Genomic DNA, 23134 nt, shown 5'->3' with positions numbered 1-23134 from the left:
GGGAATCTTGCACATTTACATGCTCAGAACTGCCATCTCAGTACCATAACTTGACTCCCTGCTCACATTAGCTGTAGTGGGAAGATGTAGAAATGATACCAGAAGGATTGTTTGGGGAGCTCACCCCATTTTATACAGGCCTATTATGTAACACCAGAACCCCCTGATGTTTCCTCTTCTTATGCTAATTAAGGAAAAAATTATAATTTGTCAAAAAGGCTAAAAATACTTAACTCTACCTCACAAAGTGGTGGGAGTATCAAATGAGGTAATGTATGTAACATATTTTATAAACAAGTGTACACAAATGCAAGATGTTCTCACAAATGCCGACCACCTTACACATGACATTTTTACTCCGTCTTTCCTCTTTCAGAATTGATTAAGTTTTTCTTCAGGCTGGCATAATTCTCATGATGTCAGTTCATGAGTAGAGGTTCAGTTTTTTATGGTTGGGACTTAAATGCATTGCCAGGGGGAGTATGGAGGGTCAGAATCAAAGCTTGGTAGATTTCTAGTTATCACTGCTCCTTCACATTCCTCTGAAAAGTGCAGGTCAGTGGGCAAATGCTCTAGGGCCTGCTGGGGATATCTGACCCTGAAAATAGTGAAAAAATTAAATTAAGATTTTTTACTGTGCCCCCAGCAAAAACAGTTACTGAACCAAATGTTAGTGTGACTGAAACCTATGGTCGTAATTGTGATTCAAGGACAGTTCTTAGAACGTGTGCCTTCCCCTTAATGAAATGTTTTAATTATATTATATAATTTTTAATCTTTCATGGAAAATACCATAATTTCTTCTGCTGAATCCTTGAATTTCCACTTCTCTGTAGCTTGGTGTTTTAACTTAATCAAACATTTATCATTGCAAAGAAATTCAAGAACAAAGTAATTTTCATTGCTTGGTCCTTCACCAAGCCAGCGTTTGACCTGTGCTATCCATATTTCATACATAAACAATGATAATTTCTCCATTATTTAAAAAGTACATAGATATATGACCCAGTCAATTATGTTAACTATCCAAGAGTATATTCATTTCGAAATTACCCAGTTAAATAACAGAGTGTATTAACTTTATTTTGTAATGTACGTGTGTTTAAAGATTTAAAAAGAAATTACAACCATTATATTTTGCTTAAATACACTTGAAGGCTTTGTATAAGTTACTCATAATGTCTCTGTTGACCTTAATGATGCATATTGCAAAAGTCTATCATAAATATTTTTAACAACTCACAGAACAAGAATCTTCCTGCAGTGAGGTAGGATTTGCCAGTCTGACATAGGGATGGATGTGCAGAAAACAGCATATAAGATCACAGAGTTGGGAGCAGCTTTCAGAGTCCAGAATCTAGGCAAAGACAAGGCAAGGGTGAATAACATACAATAGCCAGGGGTTGGGAACATCCCGGGGGTCAAATAGAGATAAAGAGCCTGGTAGATATAAGAAATCAGCTGTCAGAGGAGCAAAAATAGACCAGTCATTTTTAATGAGGGAAGTGGGTCAGGACACCTGTGATCACACCACACCAACCACTGGACATCACTGAAGTTTTTTTTAGTCCAGCTTGGGCTATTTTGCAAGTTTAATTAATGCTGTGGAGCTTCTCCAAAAACATGTACACTTTTCTTGCAGTTTGAGGGCATGGTTCATTGCTGGTAATCTTCTAAGTGTCCATAGACTGCAACACGAAAACTATTCTCATTTGATGCAAAGTCTTTTTTAGTTAGGAGATCTGCATCTTACTGGATGGTCATGGTTGAAGGTTAATTATCATATACTGCATCTACCTGATTCTGAAGATAAATCAGGCAAATTCCTAAGTTTTTGTTTCCCCTACTAATGAGGGATTTTCATAACCCCTTGCTATTTCTTTTACCTATCCGAAAAACCCAAAACAATGCAAAACAACAACAAAACAAAACACAATAAGCCAGACAGGGAAAATTATTGACAGTTTTCTGAGGTTGCCCAACTGTAAACTCTTCTTCATGCTTCTCCATTACCAATTTGGACAATGAGTGTCAGGAACATAGGTAGCATTTTCAGACTATTTTATATGTATTTGTACTCAACCGTTGGGATGCTATCACAGAAACCTTCAAATGCATTCTCAGCAGTACAAAGCAGGTCCTTCAGTCACATGAAGTGCTCATGTTTCTCTACATCTGGGCATCAAGGTCATCAGTAAGCCTCATGTATGTTTTGTTTTATGAGAGTGATTGTCCTTTCAATGTTGGGGTGATAGGGCCAATATTTTGGATCTACACTTTGGTCAAAGGTCAGTTTTTTTGGACTCTATATTCACTTAAATGGGGCAGAAAAATGAATAAGTGATGAATAATAATTTAGATCAAGTATTCTCTTTCACTTGAGATACTTCAAAATATTTGGGTGAGTTGCTTAATTTTTCATTTTTTTTTACTAATTCACATATGGGCATTTTTTAAATAATGCATTGTATGCAATGCAGTTAAGACAATAATGATTTTTTTCCTTCTAAAAATGGAGGGCATTCATTTCAAATTCATTCCTTTAAAATTGTTACTTTTACGTCGAAAAAATCTGACATTTATGTTTATGCAACTCGTGATTTTTACTAATTGTTATGTGTTTGGAAGTAAAGTCCTTTATGGCTTTTATATCATAGCGTTGGAACCCCAAAGGTTCTGTAATATAAGCAGCAGAAATAAACAGGAAAGATAACAAACAGATAAGCAAGTGAATATGAACACAACACTATGTGATATTCTGTTTAAAAATGCATAACCTGAATCTAAACAGAAGGAACTATCTGGGAAATTTGAAGTGAAGAACATTCCTCAAAATGACAGATCTCTATTCCTAAAACATGTCAAAGTCCTGAAAACGTTTACGTTTAAGGAACATTGTGGGGGCAATTGGCAAAATTTGAATATGTATTAGATCAATGTTCAATTTCCTGAATATTATAATTCTACTTTAGGTACATAACAATATATCTTTGTGTTTATGAAGTATACATCTAGACATGAGGTCTGCAACTAACTCATTTCCCCCCCAGCTTCACTGAAATATAATTGACCTATAACATTGTATAAGTTTAAGGTGTACACTCTTTTGATCTGATACACTTATATATTGTAAACTGATTACCACCCTTTTGTTTACTAGCACCTCCATCATGTCATGTCACATAATTGCCATTTCTTTTTGTGGTGAGAACTTAAAATTTACTCTCTGAGCAACACTCAAGTATATACAAAATTATTACTATAATCACCATGCTGTATATTAGATTCCCAGAATTTACTTATCTAATAACTTTGACCAACATCTTATTTCTCACACATTCAACGCCTGGTAACCACCACTCTATTTTCTGAGTGTGTTAGGTTTCACATATAAGCGAGATCATCCAGTATTTGGCTTTTTCTGTCTGACTGATTTCACTTAGTATAATGCCCTCAAAGTTCATCTATGCTGTCACAAATTGAAGAATTTCCTTCTTTCTCCCAATGGAATAATGTAACATTGTATATATATGTTACATTTTTATCCATTCATCAGTTGATGAACAACTTAGGTTTTTTCCATATCTTAGTTATTGTAAATAGGAGTACAGATATCTGTTCAATATCCTGTTTTCATTTCCTTTAGATATGTACCCAAAAGTGGGATTGCTGGATATATGGTTGTTCCATTTTTAATTTTTTGATGACCCTCCATATTGTTTTGCATAGTGGCTGTACCAAATTATATTGCCACCAACAGTGCACAAGGAAACCCCTTTCTCCATATCTTTGCCGTTATTTATCTCTTGCCTTTTTGATGACAGCCATTATAACAGGTATGAGGTGATGTCCCACTATGATTTTGATTTGCATTTCTTTGATGAATATTGATGTCCAGTACCTTTTCATGTACCTGTTGACCATTTGTATGTCTATTGGAAAAATGCCTATTTAGTACCTCAGCCAATTTTTTAATTATTTTTTTGCTATTAAGTTGTATGAGTTCTTTATATATTCCAGATATTAACCCATTATCAGATATATAATTTGCAATATTTTTCCCTGTCATAGATTGTCTTTTCATTTTGTTGACAGTTTGTTTTGCTGGTCAGAATCTTTTTAGTTGGCTGTAGTTCTATCCATTAATTTTTTATTTTGTTGGCTCTTTTTGGATTTCTTTTTGAACTATTGATTGTTTAGGAATGTGTTGCTTAATTTCCATATATTAGTGAATTTTCCAGCTTTCCTCATGTTATTTATTTCTAGTTTCATACCATTGTGGTTAGAAAAGATATTTGGTATGATTTCAATCTTCTTAAATTTTCTAAGATTTTTTTGGTGACCTATCATATGATTTATCCTGAAGAATGTTCCATGGGTGCTTGAGAAGTATATGTATTTTGTTGCTGTTGGATGGAAAACTCTGTATATATCTGTTAGGTCGATTTGGTCTAAAGTATGGTTCAAGTCCAACATTTCTATGTTGATTTTCTGTCTATATTTAGCCATTATTGAAAGTGAGTATAAAGTCCCCTACTATTATATTTCTTTCTCTTTTCCCTTTAGATCTGTTAGTATTTGCTTAGTATACTTAAGTGCTATAACACTGGGTGTAATGTAAATTTCACATATGTATGCATAATTTATAACATATTTATGATTCTTGGCCCCCTTATAATTATATAATGAGCTTCTTTGTCTCTTGTTACCCTTTTTGGCTGAAATGTACTTTGTATGATATAAATATAGCTACCCCTGCCCTCGTTTAGTTTTCACTTGCATGGGATATATTTTTCCATACTTTCACTTGGAATCTATATGTGTCCTTAAAGCTGAAGTGAGTCTTTTGTAGACAGCATATAGTTAGTTATTGTTTTCTAATCTGTCCAGTAGCTCTATGTCTGGTTGGTGAATTGAATCCATTTACATTTAGAGTAATTGTTGATAGGTAATGGCCTACTAATGGCATCTTATTAATTATTTTTTGACTGCTTTATAGTTCCCTTGTTCCTTTCTTTCTCTTTTGCTGCCTTCCTTTGTGAATTAATGATTTTTCTGTATTGGTATGCTTTGATTTCTTTCTCTTTATGCTCTTTTGTGAATCTACTGCAGTGTTTTGCTTTGTGTTACTAAAAATCTTGTAGAAAACATCATATATATGATGACACATATATCTAGATATATATATAATCTAATATATATGCTGATATTTATGCTGATAGCTTCAATCATGTGCAAAAGCCCTACACCTTTAAATCTCCACTTTTATGTTTTTGATGTCATAACATATTTTTATATTGCATATTCATTTAAAATTATTGTAGTTATAACTATTTTTATTACTTTTGTCCTTTAATCTTTATGCTAGTTAAATAGTTAACACATCATCATATTATAGTGTCAGTGTATTCAAAACCTGACTGTACCCTTACCTTTACCGGTGGGTTGTATATTTCCATATGTTTTCAAGTCACTGATTAACATCCTTTCAATTCAGCTTAAAGAACTCTTTTCAACATTTTTTACAAGGGGTATTTAATGGTATGAATTCCCTCAGCTTTTGTTTATTAGGGAGCCTTTATCTTGCCTTTATTTCTGAAGGAAACTTTGCAGCATGAAGTATTCTTGTTTGCTAGTTCTTTCTTTCAGCACTTTGAATATATCATCCTATTCTCTCCTGGCTTGCAAAGTCTCTGCTAAGAAATCTGCTGAGAGCCTTATGGGGGTTTCCTTGTTGGAAAGAAAGTTTTTTCTCTTGCTGCTTTTAAAATCCTCTCTTTTTCTTTGATTTATGCCATTTTATTTTGATGTGTCTGGGAGGAGGTTTTTTTGGATTGAAATTTGGGGGTTACCTATGAGCTTCATGAACTTAGATGTTCAAATCTCTCCCCAGGTTTGGGAAGTTCTCAGCTATTATTTCTTTAAATAAGCTGTCTGCTTCTTTCTCCTCTTCTCCTCTGGGACTCCAGTGATGAATACATTATTTTTCTTAATAGTGTCCTGTAAGTCCTATATGTTTTCTTTATTCCTTTTCATTCATTTTTCTTTTGCTCCTCAGATTAGATACTTTCAATTGGTCTTCTCTAGCTCATTGATTCTTTCTTCTGGTTGGCCAAGTTGGTTGTTGAAACTCTCTGTGGAATTCTTCAGTTCCATCATTGTGTTCTTCAGTACCAAAATTTCTGTTTGGTTCTTTTTATGATTTCTGTCTCTGTGTTGAATTTCTCATTTTGTTCTTGTATTATTTTCCTGATAGCATTAAATTGTTTTTCTGTATTCTCTTTAGCTTTCTTATTATTTTCATTATTTGTTGAAAAACTCCTGGATCTCCATTTTGTGGTCTAGTTATAGGAGGTTTACTGTATTTCTTCAGTAGAGTCATGTTTCCTTGATTCTTCATGATTCCTGTAGCCTTGTGTAGGTTTCTGAACATTTAAAGGAATAGTAACTTCTTCCAGAGTTTATGGACTGACTTTGGTAAGGGAAGACTTTTACCTATGAGTGGGGGCATGCTTGAATGTGTTGTGACCCCAGGTTTAATGGTGAAAGGTGCCAGGTGTGGGGGCATGTGGTGCCATCACATCTATGGGGGCTCAGGCCACTGGGGTCCATAGCATTGACAACTGTTGGTCCTTAGCAAATACTGTGTGGGGTCTGTAGTTGCTTTACATACAGTACTGGGGACCAGGGCAGGCAGCAAGGTCTAAGACCAACTGTAGGCTCACTGGCAGCTGCAGGGGCCCTGGCTGTTGACATGCTCTCCCATGGCTTCACTATCTCCCCCATAAGCATGTACACTACAGTGGATTCTGATGATGAGTCAGGCTAAGAACACACAGGTGAGTAGCTGGAGGGACTAGCTACAGGTAAGCATGGTGGTGCAGGCTAATGAGAGAAGACAGAGCCTGGTCTGGGTCCACAAGCATCTGTGGAGGCCCTGGCTATTGCCTTTCCTTCTTGGTGCTGCACAGTTTTCCTCCGGGTATGTACAATGCAGTGGCGGTAGGAGATGGGGATCAGGCCAGCAGCATATACAACTATATAGCCAAGATGGCTAGCCCTGAGCCCATACATAGCAGAGGGGTTCAGCTGTGGGATCGAGGATGGCATCTTGCACTTGTGAAACCACAAGATCTGAGCTGGTTGCTGGTTCCAGGGCTCTAACAGGGTCTGGGGTGGTTGGGAGTGGGGGGTGGGGAGGAATTCAAGTGCCTGGTGTCAGTGATTGCAGATACCTGTGAGGCAAAAGTTGGTGAAGTGTGAAGTTATTCTCAAGATTTTTTTCCCACTGTGTTGCTAAAATTTCTTAAGTGGTCTCCAGAGCTCTTTCAGGGCTGTTTTTATTCACGGATAACTGTCTAATTGTTGATATTTGTTGGGGGATGGAGGCTGGGGTCTCCTACATTACATTTTGATGACATTAGTCTGCAACTCTTAAATGTTTCATAATAAACCAACAATGTCTGTGTGTGTGTGAGAGTACACAAATGTGATAAAATGTCAACAATTTTAAATCTCAGTGAATGCCATTTTTCAACTCTGTAAATTTAAAATTACTTCAGAATACTATGAAATATTTCAACTACACTTTGAAATAAAAAGAGCACTGGGTGTTATACACAAACAATGAATCATGGAACACTACATCAAAAACTAATGATGTAATGTATGGTGATTAACATAACATAATAAAATAAAAAAAAAGAAAGAAAGAAAAAGATGAGACTATCTCTTAGTGAGCACTGGATTTCATCTGACACTGTATTCACTTGATTTTTTCTTAAATATCTCATTCAGAAAGTGATCACTCCAGAATCTAAGTCTGTCAAACCTCATAGCCCATGTTCTTTTTATTAATTTTTACTATCAGATAAATGGTCTGTTATGTTACTTACTTAAAGATTCATGTGCCAAGTTCCAGTCTACTCAGAAGTAGGAAAAAGTTTCTTTCTTCTGCTGAGTCATGGTAATTTTACCAGGTGACACCCTGGGTAAACCTTCTTTGGGACCACAGTCCCAAGTACAGCACTAGGATCAGACCCATTTAGTTGAAGTCCTGCTCTATTTCTTTGAAATAATTTAAATTACTTAATCCCTTTAAACTCTGCTATCCACATCTGGATTGAGTGAGATAATGCATGTAGCGCATTAATAGATATAACTACTCAAAAAATATAACCTAATATTTCAATAATATTTTGTGAATAATTACTTAGCGTATGCTTTATATCATTGTTAATCTATCCATGCCTTCTGGTGAACAATTTTTTTTTTCTTTTCAAAATAATCACTAACAATATTTGTCAGGACAGTCTAGGTTACGTGGTAACAAAAACCTCTCAAATTTCCATGGCTTAGTAGAATAAACAAAAAGCCCTGAGCAGATGGGCAAGAACTTTTTTCCATTCAGATATTTTGTCTAATGTCCAAGTGGAGGTGGTCTCCACCTCTTGTTCTTGGGAACCCACAGCCTCTTCAGCTAAAGTAGCCAAGAAGAGAGAAGCTGGAGAATCACATCTAGGGTTGTCATTGCCTCTGCTAGGAAGTGACACGTGCCACTTTCCCCTCACATTTATTTCCTTGGTCTACACAATGCACTGTGGCTGAGAAGAGCCTCTTCCTCAGGCCCAGAAGGAGACAGCTGATGTGGTGACAGTTGTAACCTCTCCCTGGAGCTCTTTGCATTACACAGTGCCTATCTTCTTAATCTTGCCTTAATGTATCTTTTGTGGTTTCTGTATGTGTGTGTTTGTAAGTTGATGTTTCAAAACAAATCTGTTTCATGAAAAGAGCCTGTGGAAAATGACTCCCTGAGATTTTTTCCTGGAAAAATTTTATTTCATCATTTTGCTGTTTCTACTTCCTATTATAGTGTTATTTGAGGATAATTCTTTGTCACATTGAGAATTTACATCTATTGTGCTTTGTTAGTTTCAAGGAAATTATGCTTGTAAATTTAGTCATTTTCCAGAACTATTCCATCAAAAACCCATCATCAAATTACTGAGTTATTACTACTGTTTACATTCATCATGGAAGTTAATACTTTCTAGATACAACACTTAATGGAAGAAGATTAATCTACATAGAGCAATGGTGATAATATACTCTTTCTTAAAACTAACATTATGCTAGAGAATTGAGTGTTTTTCAAAACCAACTTATTTTAATTGTGGCTAGGCACCATGAAAAACAACTGGCTGAAAGCCCTCAAAGAGAACTGGTTGTAAAACATACATTTGAATAATGCCAACAATAACTAGGAAATCCTCACAAGTTTATGATTTTGGAAATGGAAATAATGTGGCTCAGTTTGAAAAGGGATTCAGAACATCAAATGCTTAATCTCTTATTTTTTATTTTAAGAACTCTTCGGTAAACATGATGACTCTTAGCCTGTCTTATTATTTTTGCTTCCATGTGGTCAGAAATATAAGAGACATTTTATTTCTCAAGATATTTTGAAATTACAGTTTCAGATCCTACTGAGTAACAGACATGGTAGAAGCAAATAAAAACAAAGGGCTTATTACTGTGAATTTTTAAAAAGTATTTTCTTTTAAATATAAAAATGTATACTCAATTTGAATTTGGGTATTTAGGAGGTCATAGTTATTCCAAGACACTAGGTAGTGGAGAAATGGGAATGTTACCTTCATGTCCAAGTGCTGGAATTGCTGCCCACTCTCCCCCTTCCAGAGAGGAGATCATGTAAAGAAAGCAGAGTCCTGGAGATCTGTCAAGAATAGTGTGAAATGACATTTAAACCCTCAAACTCTCACGACCCCAAAACAGTCTAGTCACAAATCTGTTAATTCTGCTTCAAAGATCCTCTTGAATTGTTCCTGTTCCATTATCAGCCAAGTTCAAGCCACCGTCTTGTCTTGTTCAAACTCCTGGGCCCCCATGTTAGCCTGATGATCTAGTTTAGATCTTGCCCTGGTGTAGCCTCCATTCTGAACTCTGATAGTGTAGAAACTCTGATAATGTTGCCCCTACCACTTTTCTCCTCCTGGACGCATTTCAGTGGCTATCTACTGCCCACAGAATGAAGTCTCAACTTCTCACTCAGGTCTGGGAGGCTTGTCCTGACGGTCCACTTGCCTCCCTCTTCAGCTTCCTCAGTGCCAATTGCCCCCTTGTTTTCTTCATCTCAGTTGTATTCCTCCTCTGTCATATAGCAGGACCCTTCTATCTGGGTTCCTTGAAGTCTGTGGTGGGGGGATAAAGAAGAGGAAAGAGGAAGATGAAAATATAAACTTAAAGAACTATTTGGATAAAGACTGAGCTACTGGGCCACACACAGTAAAAACTAGAACATTAACAAAAATAGTGTTCCTTAATTTATACATATTGCTATAGATCAGACCTGTTCATCTATTATGGTCTGACTGGATAAATCACTTTAGAAAGTGTCTATAATCTGGACAGTTTCTGTTTGGAAACAGGCATCTTTATGGAAAGGGACCTTAGTGACTGAGGGGGAAACTTTTGACTAGGTTCCAGTGTAAAGTGTGTTGCTCAAATTCATGACCTGGTTTCATAAATCTTCCTCTTTATAGGCACAACTCTACATTTTTAGTTTCAGGTGGAGCCCTCAATATCTTTTTCATTGTTTTTAATGCATGCTTGTTCAGGCTAGTATATACAAGACCCAAATTGTGAATTGATCACTCAACATTTAAATCTGGTCTCCTTAAAAAGTGACTATAATCAAGAGCAGGTCCAGCCTTTTTATTCAGGAATAGCACAATGATGTGATTAATTGTTTGGACATAGAAACTATGGGACTTGTCTTAAAGTGCATTTGCATGGTAAACACACCATTTCTTGTATAGATTTTGTTTATTTGTGGTAACTCTGCAAGATGCTGAAGGAGGGTATAGGGAGACTAAAGCCACAGCCCTCCCAGCCATTGCTACATTTAGCAAAATGGTTAGATATTTCCCCTCGGTGTATCATTGCCCTAATATCACAATCACTTGTTTTATTTCTTAATTGTGCAACATCATGGTTTATCTTCTGAGGCATGCTTGTCTCAGATCCCTGTGCATGCAAGTCCAGGGAGAGACTGACTTACACCTTTTTCTTTCTTAGCATCCACTACCATGTCTTATATCTAGCTGAACCTCAATAAATGTTTTATTAATAAATTAGTGGTGACTTTGTAAATGTGTCTACTTAGCAATAGAAACTGACTAGTCTTCATGTGCCAAGCCTGGTATATCATAACCAAATAGTGTCTCCAAAGGGGAATTTAAGTAATAGTTTGTTTCTTGGTTATCTCATTTTTGGCATTTAATTTTAGATTTTAGGCTTTATTACAGAAGTTATAGGATTGGTTTCAAATAATCCTAACAGTTGAGACTTGGAAGGATGTTAGACAATTAGTCAAGTGTACAGATTTAGAAAAGGAGTACCCAAAAGGGTGAGCCCTGGTTCCAAGTCTCAGAACTCTCTGGTGTCCAGGGGATGAAAAACCTTGATTTATCACTTCCTTTATGGTGCTTTTTACATTCTATGAGAAATGAAAGCTAACATAGTGAGAGCTGGTCACCCTCACTTTAGTCCTGGCCTCTATTATGGCTTTTAACTAGACATTTCTAAAACTATAATTTCAAATTGGATTATATTTTAAAAGTACACTAATTGGGGGCCTGGGTGGCTCAGTCAGTTAAGCATCCGACTCAATTTGAGCTCAGGTCATGAGATTGAACCCCACTTAGGGCTCTGTGCTGGGCATGGGGCCTGCTGAAGATTGTCTCTTGCCTTCTCCCTCTGCCCCTCCTCTCCACCTCTAAAAAAAAAAAAAAAAGTACAATAATTAAAACTCTAGCCATATGACAAAGCCTTAAGAATGGTGGGGACTATTAATATTAGGGTGTGAATTCCAAGAACAGCATCCCATTCATTTTGACACTCTTATGTGAAATAGCCAATAGGGCCAATCTGCCTTTAAACTATAGGAATTAGGAAAATAATACACCTGAAGAAAATACCTCAGCTTTAAAAATTAATTTTATTATCCATAATAAAAGGATGTTATATATATAGTATATTTGGCAATTCAACTTTGTAATTTCTCTCTTGTACTTATTTCAAAGGCAAAACCCTTTACTAAACAGTTCTTACCTGGGGTTTCTGACCTCAGCCTTGACATTCTCCACAAGAATAGACACTTATTTTATATATTATAGTTGGTAGACAAAGACACTTGTCCCTGTGAAAGGTATCTTTCTTTAGTTCTCAAATTATTTTGGTTATTTTCATGTGGCAAGTATTGGCAAATATCAGGCACATTTAGAACTGAGAATTTCTCTCTCTTTAGTTTCTCCATCAAGTTTTATTATAGAAAAATATGGAAATAATCTGAAAAAATAGATCAGTACATTGATTCTATATTATGTGGCAAGTTCAACCTGGAAAATAAAATTTAAAAAAATCTCAGCATGTGCATTTTGCTTTTTACAAACTCCTTTTAATCTTGGGCTGATCTTAGTTTCCATATTTCCTATCTGTTTTTGCTACTCTACTTAGAGTTCTAAGATTTAACTTCCCTGCAGGAAATCCACTAGAATTCTTTCTGGGAAAATTGTGAAAGAGGTATAAAGATTGGCTTATGTTTCTCTTTTCTGGGTTTAGTGATTTTTTTCCTATTGTCACCTCTATGGCAACACTCATGTTCTGGGCTAAATTTTCATTATTATTCAAAAAGGATTTTTTAAATTGATAAAAGCCTAACTTGCTCTCCACAAAATGAGTTTTGCTAATTAAAAGGCTCTGATTCTTAGTCAGTGTTAACACCTGTCCAATACTAAACAAACATCTTAGTGTTAATCCAGGTGGTGGCATATCAGTTGATTGCAGAAATATTTCATGAGGCACAAACAAGAAGGCAAAAATTAATTATTACTTATTGAATTTGGTTAATAATTACTCTAGTTTCCATCAGCTCACAACTAGAATTATTTTCAAAGTCAAACTTTTCAGTCTCAGTGATTTGGGAGCAATGATTTTACAAGAGAAAGTAAGAGGATGTTTATTTTCCACAACCATCATTTCTACCCACGTTTAAAATTGTGAACATTACTTACTTAGAGCACCAACCTTTATCTTTTCTGAGAGATATTATACAGAGGAATAGCAAAAGAATGGTGTTCAGAGGAATAGCAAAAAAGTAGCCCAGAAAACCTCATAACATTTTCTATGCCATCACTCTGACATCTTTATGAACATTTCATTCAGATATTTGTGTGTTTATTTTATTTGTTCTATTTATTTATAGCTCTCCTCATTTTGCAAAGGATTTGCTTAAGAATTATTTCAGCATATAATAAAAAATGAAGAAATATATTTAAGCTTAAAATTTTTTCAGGAAGAAAAGTCTATGCTTGCTATTCTATTGGGTAAAATGCATCCAGTACTTATGAAAACAAGTAATTATTAGGCATAACCACTGAGATGGTTTTAAAATACATCTGGAAATTCTTTGAACACCTTTAAAAAGAGGGAACGTAATTCCTCTCTCCTAATGAGGTCTGAACTGCTGACTGGCCTCTAATGATTAGAACATTGTGGAAGTGATGCTGGGTGACCTCTGGGTGGATATGCTCTCCTGCTCCCTTCCACAGACCGAAGCCCTGAGCTACCATGTAAGAAGTTTTGCTCCCTTGAAAAAGCCATGCTGGAGACAGGACCCACAGAGAGACACACAGAAATAGAAGGAGATATTTGATGAGCCCAGCTGCCTAGCCTCCACTGTCTGAGTCTTTCCAGCCTTGGCATTGGACAGATGAGAGAACAATCCTGGTGATTTCCCAGCCTGAGCCCCTACCTGACTAGAATGTCGTGAGGGCACCCAAGTCAGAATTGAACAGCCAAGCCACTCCTAAAGTTCTGACCTCCAGAAACTGAGAGATAGTATACGATGATTATTGTTTTAAGCCACCTAGTTTTGGATGGTTTATTGAGGTTAGACACCTGGAACAACTATCACTACTGACTTGCAGATTTAAAGGCTAAAGTCATAAATGCTCTTGCTCAGCAAAGGTTAAATCATCAGGAAAATGCCTTTTAAACCCAACAGATCTTTAAATACTCCTTTGCTGGGGCCAGGGAATGAAATGCATCTAGTAGGGCTTCTTTAAAGCCTCTGTCAATAGGTCTTGCCTGGGTCTGTGTCAACCCTGGGCTATTAATTCCAGTAAACTGCAGTAACTCACCTTCTACCTTAGGTCCTGGCCAACACTGTTCTCTTGATTCCGTGTGGAGGGGTATGTGTGTATCTGTGTGCGTCTCTTTTTGAGTGTGTTTGTGTATTTTGCATATTTTCCCAATTTATCTGAAGGAATAGACAATAGTATTGTGGTTGTTTTATGTACAAAGTGCCAAGTTTCTAGGAAGAAAATATTGTTTATCAACTGAGCTTTAAAACAGATGTGGGAAAACTCTGAGGAAAAGAATGAATAAAACTAAGGAAAAAAAACTGCCATTTTTCCCCTTTATCCACATGAATTTTAAACTAGGTTAAAAATAACATTTAGTGGTCTAAAGACCTAACTGAAGTTTTGGAATAAATTGGTGGGATTGTTGCAATTACTCATATAATTATAGTATAAGCTAAGATTATAATAATTTAAAAAATCTAATCTAATTGACAATTGTCACCAAATTATTCCTTCAAGGGCAAGGTGTTATCCTGCTTAGTTTACTCTAAATTCAAAACAAAATTTTATCCCCCAAAGATTTTATCCCCCTTCATATTTATAGTATGAGTAAAGATTATTCTGTTTCCCGAGTTGTGTGGGATTTCACTTACAGTTTTGATGCCCTCTGGGAAAAGATATACAGAGCACATGGAAGAAATCTTTTCTGGTCCAAACCTCCTTTTGTCATCAGGGAATACATGTATTCAGGCACTGAAGAGAAAGAGAATCTAATCCCATTGCTGTCCTTGGCTCATGTGAGCAAGAAAATGGGTTGCGTTAGAGACTATTAAGATAAATATGTTGAATATATTGATCAAGAAACTACTATATTCCTAAATAGTCAAAGAAATTATCAATTTAGATATGAAGGTTAATACACTTATTATAAATCATGTATTTCATAAACATATGGCAGGTTCTGCAGAGAACTGTAGGTTTTCACTAAATATTTGCCATAGTTGATGAGGCTGCCTTAGCATTGGGGATAAATGAGAATCACCTCCAGAAAAAGTGTGCACTTTCCAATGTTGGTTGCCAGGTTCTTGTGGGATTTCAATCTGAGCTACCTTGCTCTACATTGCCCTCATTCTGGACAGAGCAGAATTCACATTCCCAATTTTAGTAATTATAAAGCAGAAGTATTTCATGTTGGTCTATAATTTAAATTATCATAATTTTAAAATGAAATACTGGTAAATTTTAATGTAGAGTGATAGGTGATCAATAATTGGGTTGAAAGAATATTGTCTTCATTAAGCAAAATGAAAATGTTTTCAGGGATTTGTGAAATATTTGATATGAAGACCTTATACTACAAAGAATGAAAGAGTCTTACATTTGATTCACAAAGAGTGTTGTCGTAGGCACCATGCTGGATGAATTTAAGGATGCTTTCCACACAGATCCTCCCAATATTTTGAGATGGTAAAATACGCACACAAAAGACTGAAATCCAGTGTTGTGAGTGCTATGTTCTATAAAAGAAGCTCAGAGTAAATGTTGTGGGCATTTCTATTATTAATAGCTAATATTTATCAATCTGTATGCTGGTCACCTGAGAACTTTAAACATTATTTCTTTTGACCTTTACAAAATTTCTGAGGTTTTTATTACTATCTGCATTTTATAGATGATGACACTGAGGCTCAGGGAAATTTAATGATTTGCCCACTGGTATGGAATCACCTGGGGGATCCAAGAATCAAACCCAGGCAGTTTGGCTCCAGACAATGTAACCACTGTATTTCCTACCTCCGATGGAGTAGAGCAGTTACTTCTGCAGGCAGTGGTGCCAGGGTAGGGACGGGGAGGTGAGTGTTACTAAAATAAAACACGAACGAAGAGGCTTCCCTCCAGGTAATTTTCAGTCTTTCTTTTATACAGAGTAGGGGGAAATTCATCCTGCTTCTTCCTTGGAATTATAGATCCTGAGTATGAAGACACCTTTTATAATCCCAATTTAGCAACGGCCTCCTGCTGTTCTGAACTTCAGGATGCTGCATGATTGACTCAAACTGACAGTGATGAACATGTTTTGGCTGACACTTTACCAACATTTGGGTTTATTTATCTCATTAATATTTTTCTTTAGGCAAAAGATATTTGTAATGCCCTTTCTATTTATAAAATGGAAATGTTTCCTTTCTTGAGTCAGATGACCCTCTGTGACTGGCAACTGAGAAGCAGAAAAGTACTTTAGATACCCCCTTAGAAATGCAGTCTCTTTGTAAAAGGATGTAAGTCTGAATCAGGGTAGGACTCCCTGTGTACCATTTTGGATTTTTTGGGTTTTTTTCCTAATGCATTGGTTTGAGCAGAAGTTGCATGCATTCCTAAAGGAGGATTCCTGCCATGCACACTGCAGTTCTGAACATGGCTCCTGATAGAGGATGTGACCAAGATGTCATACTGGGTTTCTTTCCACTGACAAGGCTTCTCAAGGCATGAGATTAAAGCTATATTCCAGCCCTGAAACAGATATTTGGGCTCCTGGTGCTATAGCTATTTTGTTCTTTTTTTACAAATAACTCCCCTAATGGGCTGCCTTATCGAGAACCATGTAAATAAGCCATATTTGTGATATATCCTTTCCATCAAGAAGATTCAAATACACTAAAAATCCAAAGATGAACACTGAATTTATTTTTTAAGTGTATGAATATATGTATATATTTTTAAAGATTTTATTTATTTATTTATTTGACAGAGAGAGAGAGACAGAGAGAGAGGGAACACAAGCAGGGGGAGTGGGAGAGGGAGAAGCAGGCTTCCTGCGGAGCAGAGAGCCCGATGCGGGGCTTGATCCCAGGACCCTGGGATCATGATGTGAGCCGAAGGCAGATGCTTAATGACTGAGCCACCCAGGAGCACCTGTATGAATATATTTTTAAAAAATATTCTCAAAGCATAATTGTTACTTAGCAACAGCTGTGGACTTGTGCATCTTGGTTTGAGCATGTCCAAGCATGAGTAAAAAGTTGGGGGAGATTAAGTTTAATGAATCCCTAAAGAGGAACTTCTTTGATAAGTTCTTATGAAAAGTTTTGTTGTCCAGATGTCTCATGCGACAAATGCCAAATGTATGTCAATTACCTGGGTAAGTTAGCCAGAAGTATTTTGTTGATCTGAAATCATTACTTCAATTTCACATTGTTTACAGAGCAAACTTGATTAACAGAGACTTAGGGTACTGCTTTTTCTCAGGAACTTTTTCCCAATCCCCGGCACTGTTAGCTGTTTTGTCTACCCTTGACTACCGTTATGGTAGTCTTGAAAACTCTAGCCCAGTAATTATCATCCTTGGAGATGATGTAATGCTATATTATATGAGGACCCGCTGAGTACTTAAAAGATATGGACCACGTCTTCAGGGGCTTTCTAAGAGAGCCCAAGAGGAAGATGATAAACATCCTCAGTCTGTGTGTTTGGCACCTTCATGGACACATGGTATTATGCCCATATATCCATATTTATTTCTCTGTTATTAACAGTCACACACGCAATCACAATACTGGCTGCACTGGAATTGGTGGTATGTCAGTATCTTAGCATATGATGTACTAGGTGGGACCATGGTAAGTGTGAAGGGTGAGTTTGCTCAGATTCTGTGAATGAGAGAAGAGGAGGCTTTATTCCATGCCTTGTGAGACAGGGAAGGGAGGAAATGGAGGCTGGAAAAGGAGAGTGAAGCCAGGGCCCTTGGCAAGGAGCTGCCAGGTAGGAGTTTCAGGGAACTAAGACCTTCTGAAGAGAGGGAAAAGGATGGTCAAGAGCTAGAGCACTTAATACCTTAACCACCAGGTTAGAATTTGGTTTTACAAACTGGTTAAGGGTATGGGACCATTTAGAACTGAGATTGAGAGTGTCACCTTCACTTCTGATAAATCTCTGAGGACATGAGTCTTGTTTATTTAAGATAAATTCCAAATAACCAAGCAAACAGAGGAATTATCAGGAAAAAATTCTCATTTACAACATGGAAAAAAAAAAAAACCCAAACCTTTCTACCATGGTTACAAGGCCTTAAATTTGTAATTTGCAAATTCCTTTTTAAAAAAGAGCTAGCTGTTTTTCTGAGTCCTTAGTAGATGGCAGGCCTATGCTAAGTGCTTTACATAATATTTTCCTTTGTGATCACATAAGTAACTCATTGTGTTTGTGAAAGCGATGAGTTAATCCTATTCATATAGGCCCAAATGACCAAGCCTCCATATGGGAGAGGATCTCCTGCAGAGCCCAGAGGACAATGTCATGTCTCTTTAGGCCTATTTGACAAAGGCAGTAAATTGTGTTCCGAAAGCTATGTGGCTACAGATACTGTGAGCAGCAGGAAAGCCTTTTCACAGTTCAAGGAATCTTGCTGCCTGAAATGAGAGCTGCCAGGGATGGCAAAATATCAAATATGTCCTTCCACTACTACTTTATATTGGAATTAATTTGCTAACCAATTCATTGCACCCATGTCCCAACAAATAGCCTATATTTTAATATTCATGTGGAGGGGATGTTCTTTAAAAAGTTATATTCTATCAGATTTTACATTCCCTTTTGTATCCAAATGCACAAAAGGGAGGTCAAAATTCTAATTGGAAATGTTTTCAGTAAAATTCATTTTTAATGATAAAATTAGGTAACCTTATTCTTTTCATAGACTATTTTTTCTTCCAAGATCACACAGGGGGTTTTAAATATATTGTCTTAAATGTCAAGTTTAATTCTTTGGTGCTGGACTAAAGAAGAGACGAGCAAATTAGAAAAGTGTTCAGATAATAACTGCCCACAAGAAGACAAAAGGATTGGCTTTGAATTGAAAGGATTAAAGGAACTGTACTCATTTAACCTGAAGAGAATGGTTATTTAATGATAATCTTTATATACACATGCATGACTGTTATGCAGGAAATGGCCAATAACTGTTTTCTATCTTTACTTGAAAAATAATAGGAAGAAATGGTATTAAGCAGCAGCATAAAAGATTGAATTCATATTTAAAAAGAGACCCTGACAAAGGGATTATTAAATATGTGAAAGACAATCTGAATGTTTTCTCTAGAGGTTCAACAAAAGTGAGATAAGTATCATCTACTTGCCTATTTTAGATATGGTCTCACCTTGATGGCAACAGACTTAGTACATTCAAAGATTTACTTAGGCTTGTGATATTTTATTTTATTCCATTTTATGGGAGTTTTTTGGCATTTGCATTTGTGAAACATAACATTAAAAAGCATTAGAACCTGGGAAATAAATTCAACCAGCACCATTAAAAAAAAAATCCATTGTTGTATATGGCTGGTCTGAAACAGCCTCTTTAATTTATAGGAGGCAGGGTAACCCCTGAGATATTGGAATTTTCAGATTTTCACTGGAAATTATTTTTTTAATCTTCTAAAAGAAATTGAGAGAAAGATGAATTAATTAGTCAGTATGATTGACTCCTTAAAATAAATAATATAAATTTATTTTGAGTATAGTGATATTTATAAAATAAATTTCAAAATAGAATTTTGGATATTGGTCTTTATAATGGAATTCTTGGAATGGAATTTAAAGGTAACGTAACTAGATGACACATTTATCTTTTTTTAAAGAACTGTTTTAGATTTGCAGAAAAGTTGTAAGGATAGTACAAAGAGTTCTTACACCCCAGCTTCTTCTATTAATAACATCTTACATTAGTTTGGTACATTTGTTATGATTAATGAATCACTATTGATACATTTTTATTATCTAAAGACCATACTTTATACAGATTTCCTTGGCTTTTACCTAATGTTCTTTTTCTGTTCCAGGATCTCATCCAGGATACCGTATTACATTTAGTCATTATATCTCCTTAGGCTTCTCTTGGTTGTGACAGTTTCTCAGACTTTCCTTATAACTGATGATCTTGAGGCATCCTGGTCAGGTATTTTGTAGAATGTTCCTCAGATGAGGTTTGTCTGCTATTTTTCTCATGATTAGACTAGAGTTACAGGTTTTTGGGAGGATTACAGAAGTGCCATTTTCATCAACTTACTATCAACATGACTAATTCCAGTTGATGTTGACCTTAATCACCTGGCTTGAGGTAGTGCTTGTCAGGTTTCTCCATTGCAAAGTTACTTTTCCTCCCCCTTATTTATACTGTATTCTTTGGAAGGAAGTCACTATATGCAACCCATACTTCAAGAATTATCCTCTACCTCTTCAAGAGCAGAATATCTACATAAATTATTTGGAATTCTTCTGCATGAGAGGTATGTTTCTTCTCCCTCATTTATTCAATCATATATTATCAGTATGGACTCAAAGATATTATATTTATGCTTTGAGTTATACTCCAATACTACTTTACTTATTGCTCAAATTGTACCAGCTTTGGTAATTGGGAATTTTAGATTGACTACTATGCTCCCATTATTTTTTTTTAAACAGTTTACTTTCTAGCACTACAGGATGCTCATATTATTTTCCTGCCTCAGTCCTAGAATCAGCAATTTCTCCATATATCCCTTGTTCCTTTTATTGAACAATGGTATTAGAAACCAAGATCTGGGTGCTTAATGTGCCCATTGCTATTACGTGTTACTGCTTTTAGGCCCACTGAGCTTACAGAGGAAGGAAAAGTATGATATTCATTAACCTGCTTATATACACATATTTGTAATATTTATTTGTGTAACTATATTAAGCTAAATGAGTTCATGCTGATGTTTCTAACTCTGGTCTAATACTACATGGATCAAAGGCACCTTTTTTCCTAGCTTATTTATAAACTCCAACTCCTATAGAGAACAATTTGGCTTCAGATACATGTTTTGCAAATATTTTCTCCTAGTCTATGACTTATCTTTCTATTCTCTTAACAGTATCTTTTGCAGAGGAAAAGTTTTTCATTTTAATACAAACAAACATCAATTTTTTCTTTTATGGATTATACTTCTGGTTTTATATCAATAAACTCATTGCCAAACCCAAGGTCACATAGATTTTCTTCTTTTATTTTTTTCTAAAACTTTTACTGGTTTTCATGGTCTTTCAGCACTATTTTCTATGTTCAGTTAATTTTTCTGAAAGGTATAAGATCTGTATCTGGGTTCATTTTTCCCCACAATTGTTGCAGCACCATTTATTGGAAAGACTACTGTCTCTATTGAATTTCATTTGCTTCTTTGTCAAAGAGCAGGTGACTTCATTTTTTGATTAAGAAACTACATCAAGAAATGTCAATTACTGATTTCATAGATTGTAGGTTTATTGATAAAATATAATGAAAATTTATTAGGTATTTAGAGAAGTTGCCTGAGCATTGATTAAAACAAAAGGGTGAAGGGGAACAGAAAAGGAGATATTTATAAAGAAATGAAATAAATCAATGTTGTATCTGGATCTCTACACTTTGAGGTTATAACTAGGTTCATGGAATAGAAGTGGTTTGATCTGACACCAAGTTAAAGAAGAACAAAGAAAGGAAGCATTAAACGTTCTATATATTTATTGTGAATAGGAGCCAAGAGTGGACTAGGTGTAGACTTGAAGTCAGGTTAACTATGCTGGGGTGTGGCCTGCACATCAGATGAACTAACACCTCAGTTGTGATGATTAATTTTATTTCTCAACTTGACTGGGCCAAGGGGTGTCCAGATTGTCAATCAAATACTATTGTGGGTGTTTCTGTGAGGGTGTTTTTGGACAAGATTAACATTCAAATAGATAGACTGCGTAAATCAGATTGCCTTCCATAATGTGAATGGACCTCATCCACTCAGCTGAAGGCCTGAATAGAACAGAAAGACTGACCATCCCCTGAATAAGAGAATTCGTCCTGCCTCATGATCTTCAAACTGGGGCATTGACTCGTCCTAGGTTCTCAAGCCTGCCAGCCTTCGCCAGGAGCTATACCATTGGCTCTCCTGGCTCTTCAACTTGCTCACTCACTCTGCAGATCATTGGGCTTGCCAGCGTCCATAATTGTGTGAGCTAATTTCTTGTAATAAATCTCTTCATATCTATCTATCTATCTACCTACCTATCCATCTATCCTCCTGGTTCTGTTTCTTTCTTTTAAAAAAAAAATATTTATTTATTTATTTATTTATTTATTTATTTATTTATTTGACAGAGAGATAGACAGAGCCAGAGAGCACAGTGGAGGGAATGGCAGAGGGAGAGGGAGAAACAGGCTCCGCACTGCGCAGGGAGCCCCACTCCAGGCTTGATCCCAGGACCCTGGGATCATGACCTGAGCTGAAAACAAACGCTTAAGCATCTCAGCCACCCAGGCGCCCTGACTGTTTCCTACTAATACATCAAATTTCCTTTTACATTCCTGTTTAGTAAATATACATTTCTACTTTGTAGAACCCAATTATCGTTTTGTAAGAGATAAGTCGTCTTGGCAGAAAAATCCTTTATGGTCAATTGGCTGTGGGCTATAAGAGGACTACTTTCCCCTTCTGCATTCTCCTTCCTGATATCCCAGGATAAAAAGCCATTGCCCGATAGCTATGCTGGCTGGGGAAGCCTGAGTCACACACCTGAGTCTGGTGTTTTGCTACCATTACATTGTCTGGGCTATGTTAATTTCGCAATATTAACTAATCCAGCAAGGTTGTGCTGAATAAGGAAAAAGGCACCAGGTTCCCACAAGAAGAATGTGTGACTTATGAAGTAGAACACCACTTCATTTTTTTCCTGCCCTTCAGCGGTGGACTTGACTGATTTTAGAGTTGCTACAAAGGTAGCTCACCTCTGCAATTAAACAGGGTCCAGAATTTGGGCCTTGGAAGTGAAATTTGCTCAAGGAAAAAATCCAAGTTTTCATTCTGCTTGAACGGAAGAACAAGATTAAAAGAGAAAAATGGCTGTATTGAGGACAGAAGACAAAACTCAATTTCACCTCGGTCTGTTTTAGCAGTTAATTTCTTCTCAAGAGGGACATTAAG

The sequence above is a fragment of the Zalophus californianus genome, chromosome 9, assembly GCF_009762305.2.
Source record: "Zalophus californianus isolate mZalCal1 chromosome 9, mZalCal1.pri.v2, whole genome shotgun sequence".
In the NCBI taxonomy this organism is placed as follows: Eukaryota; Metazoa; Chordata; class Mammalia; order Carnivora; family Otariidae; genus Zalophus; species Zalophus californianus.
This window is presented reverse-complemented; position numbering follows the sequence as displayed.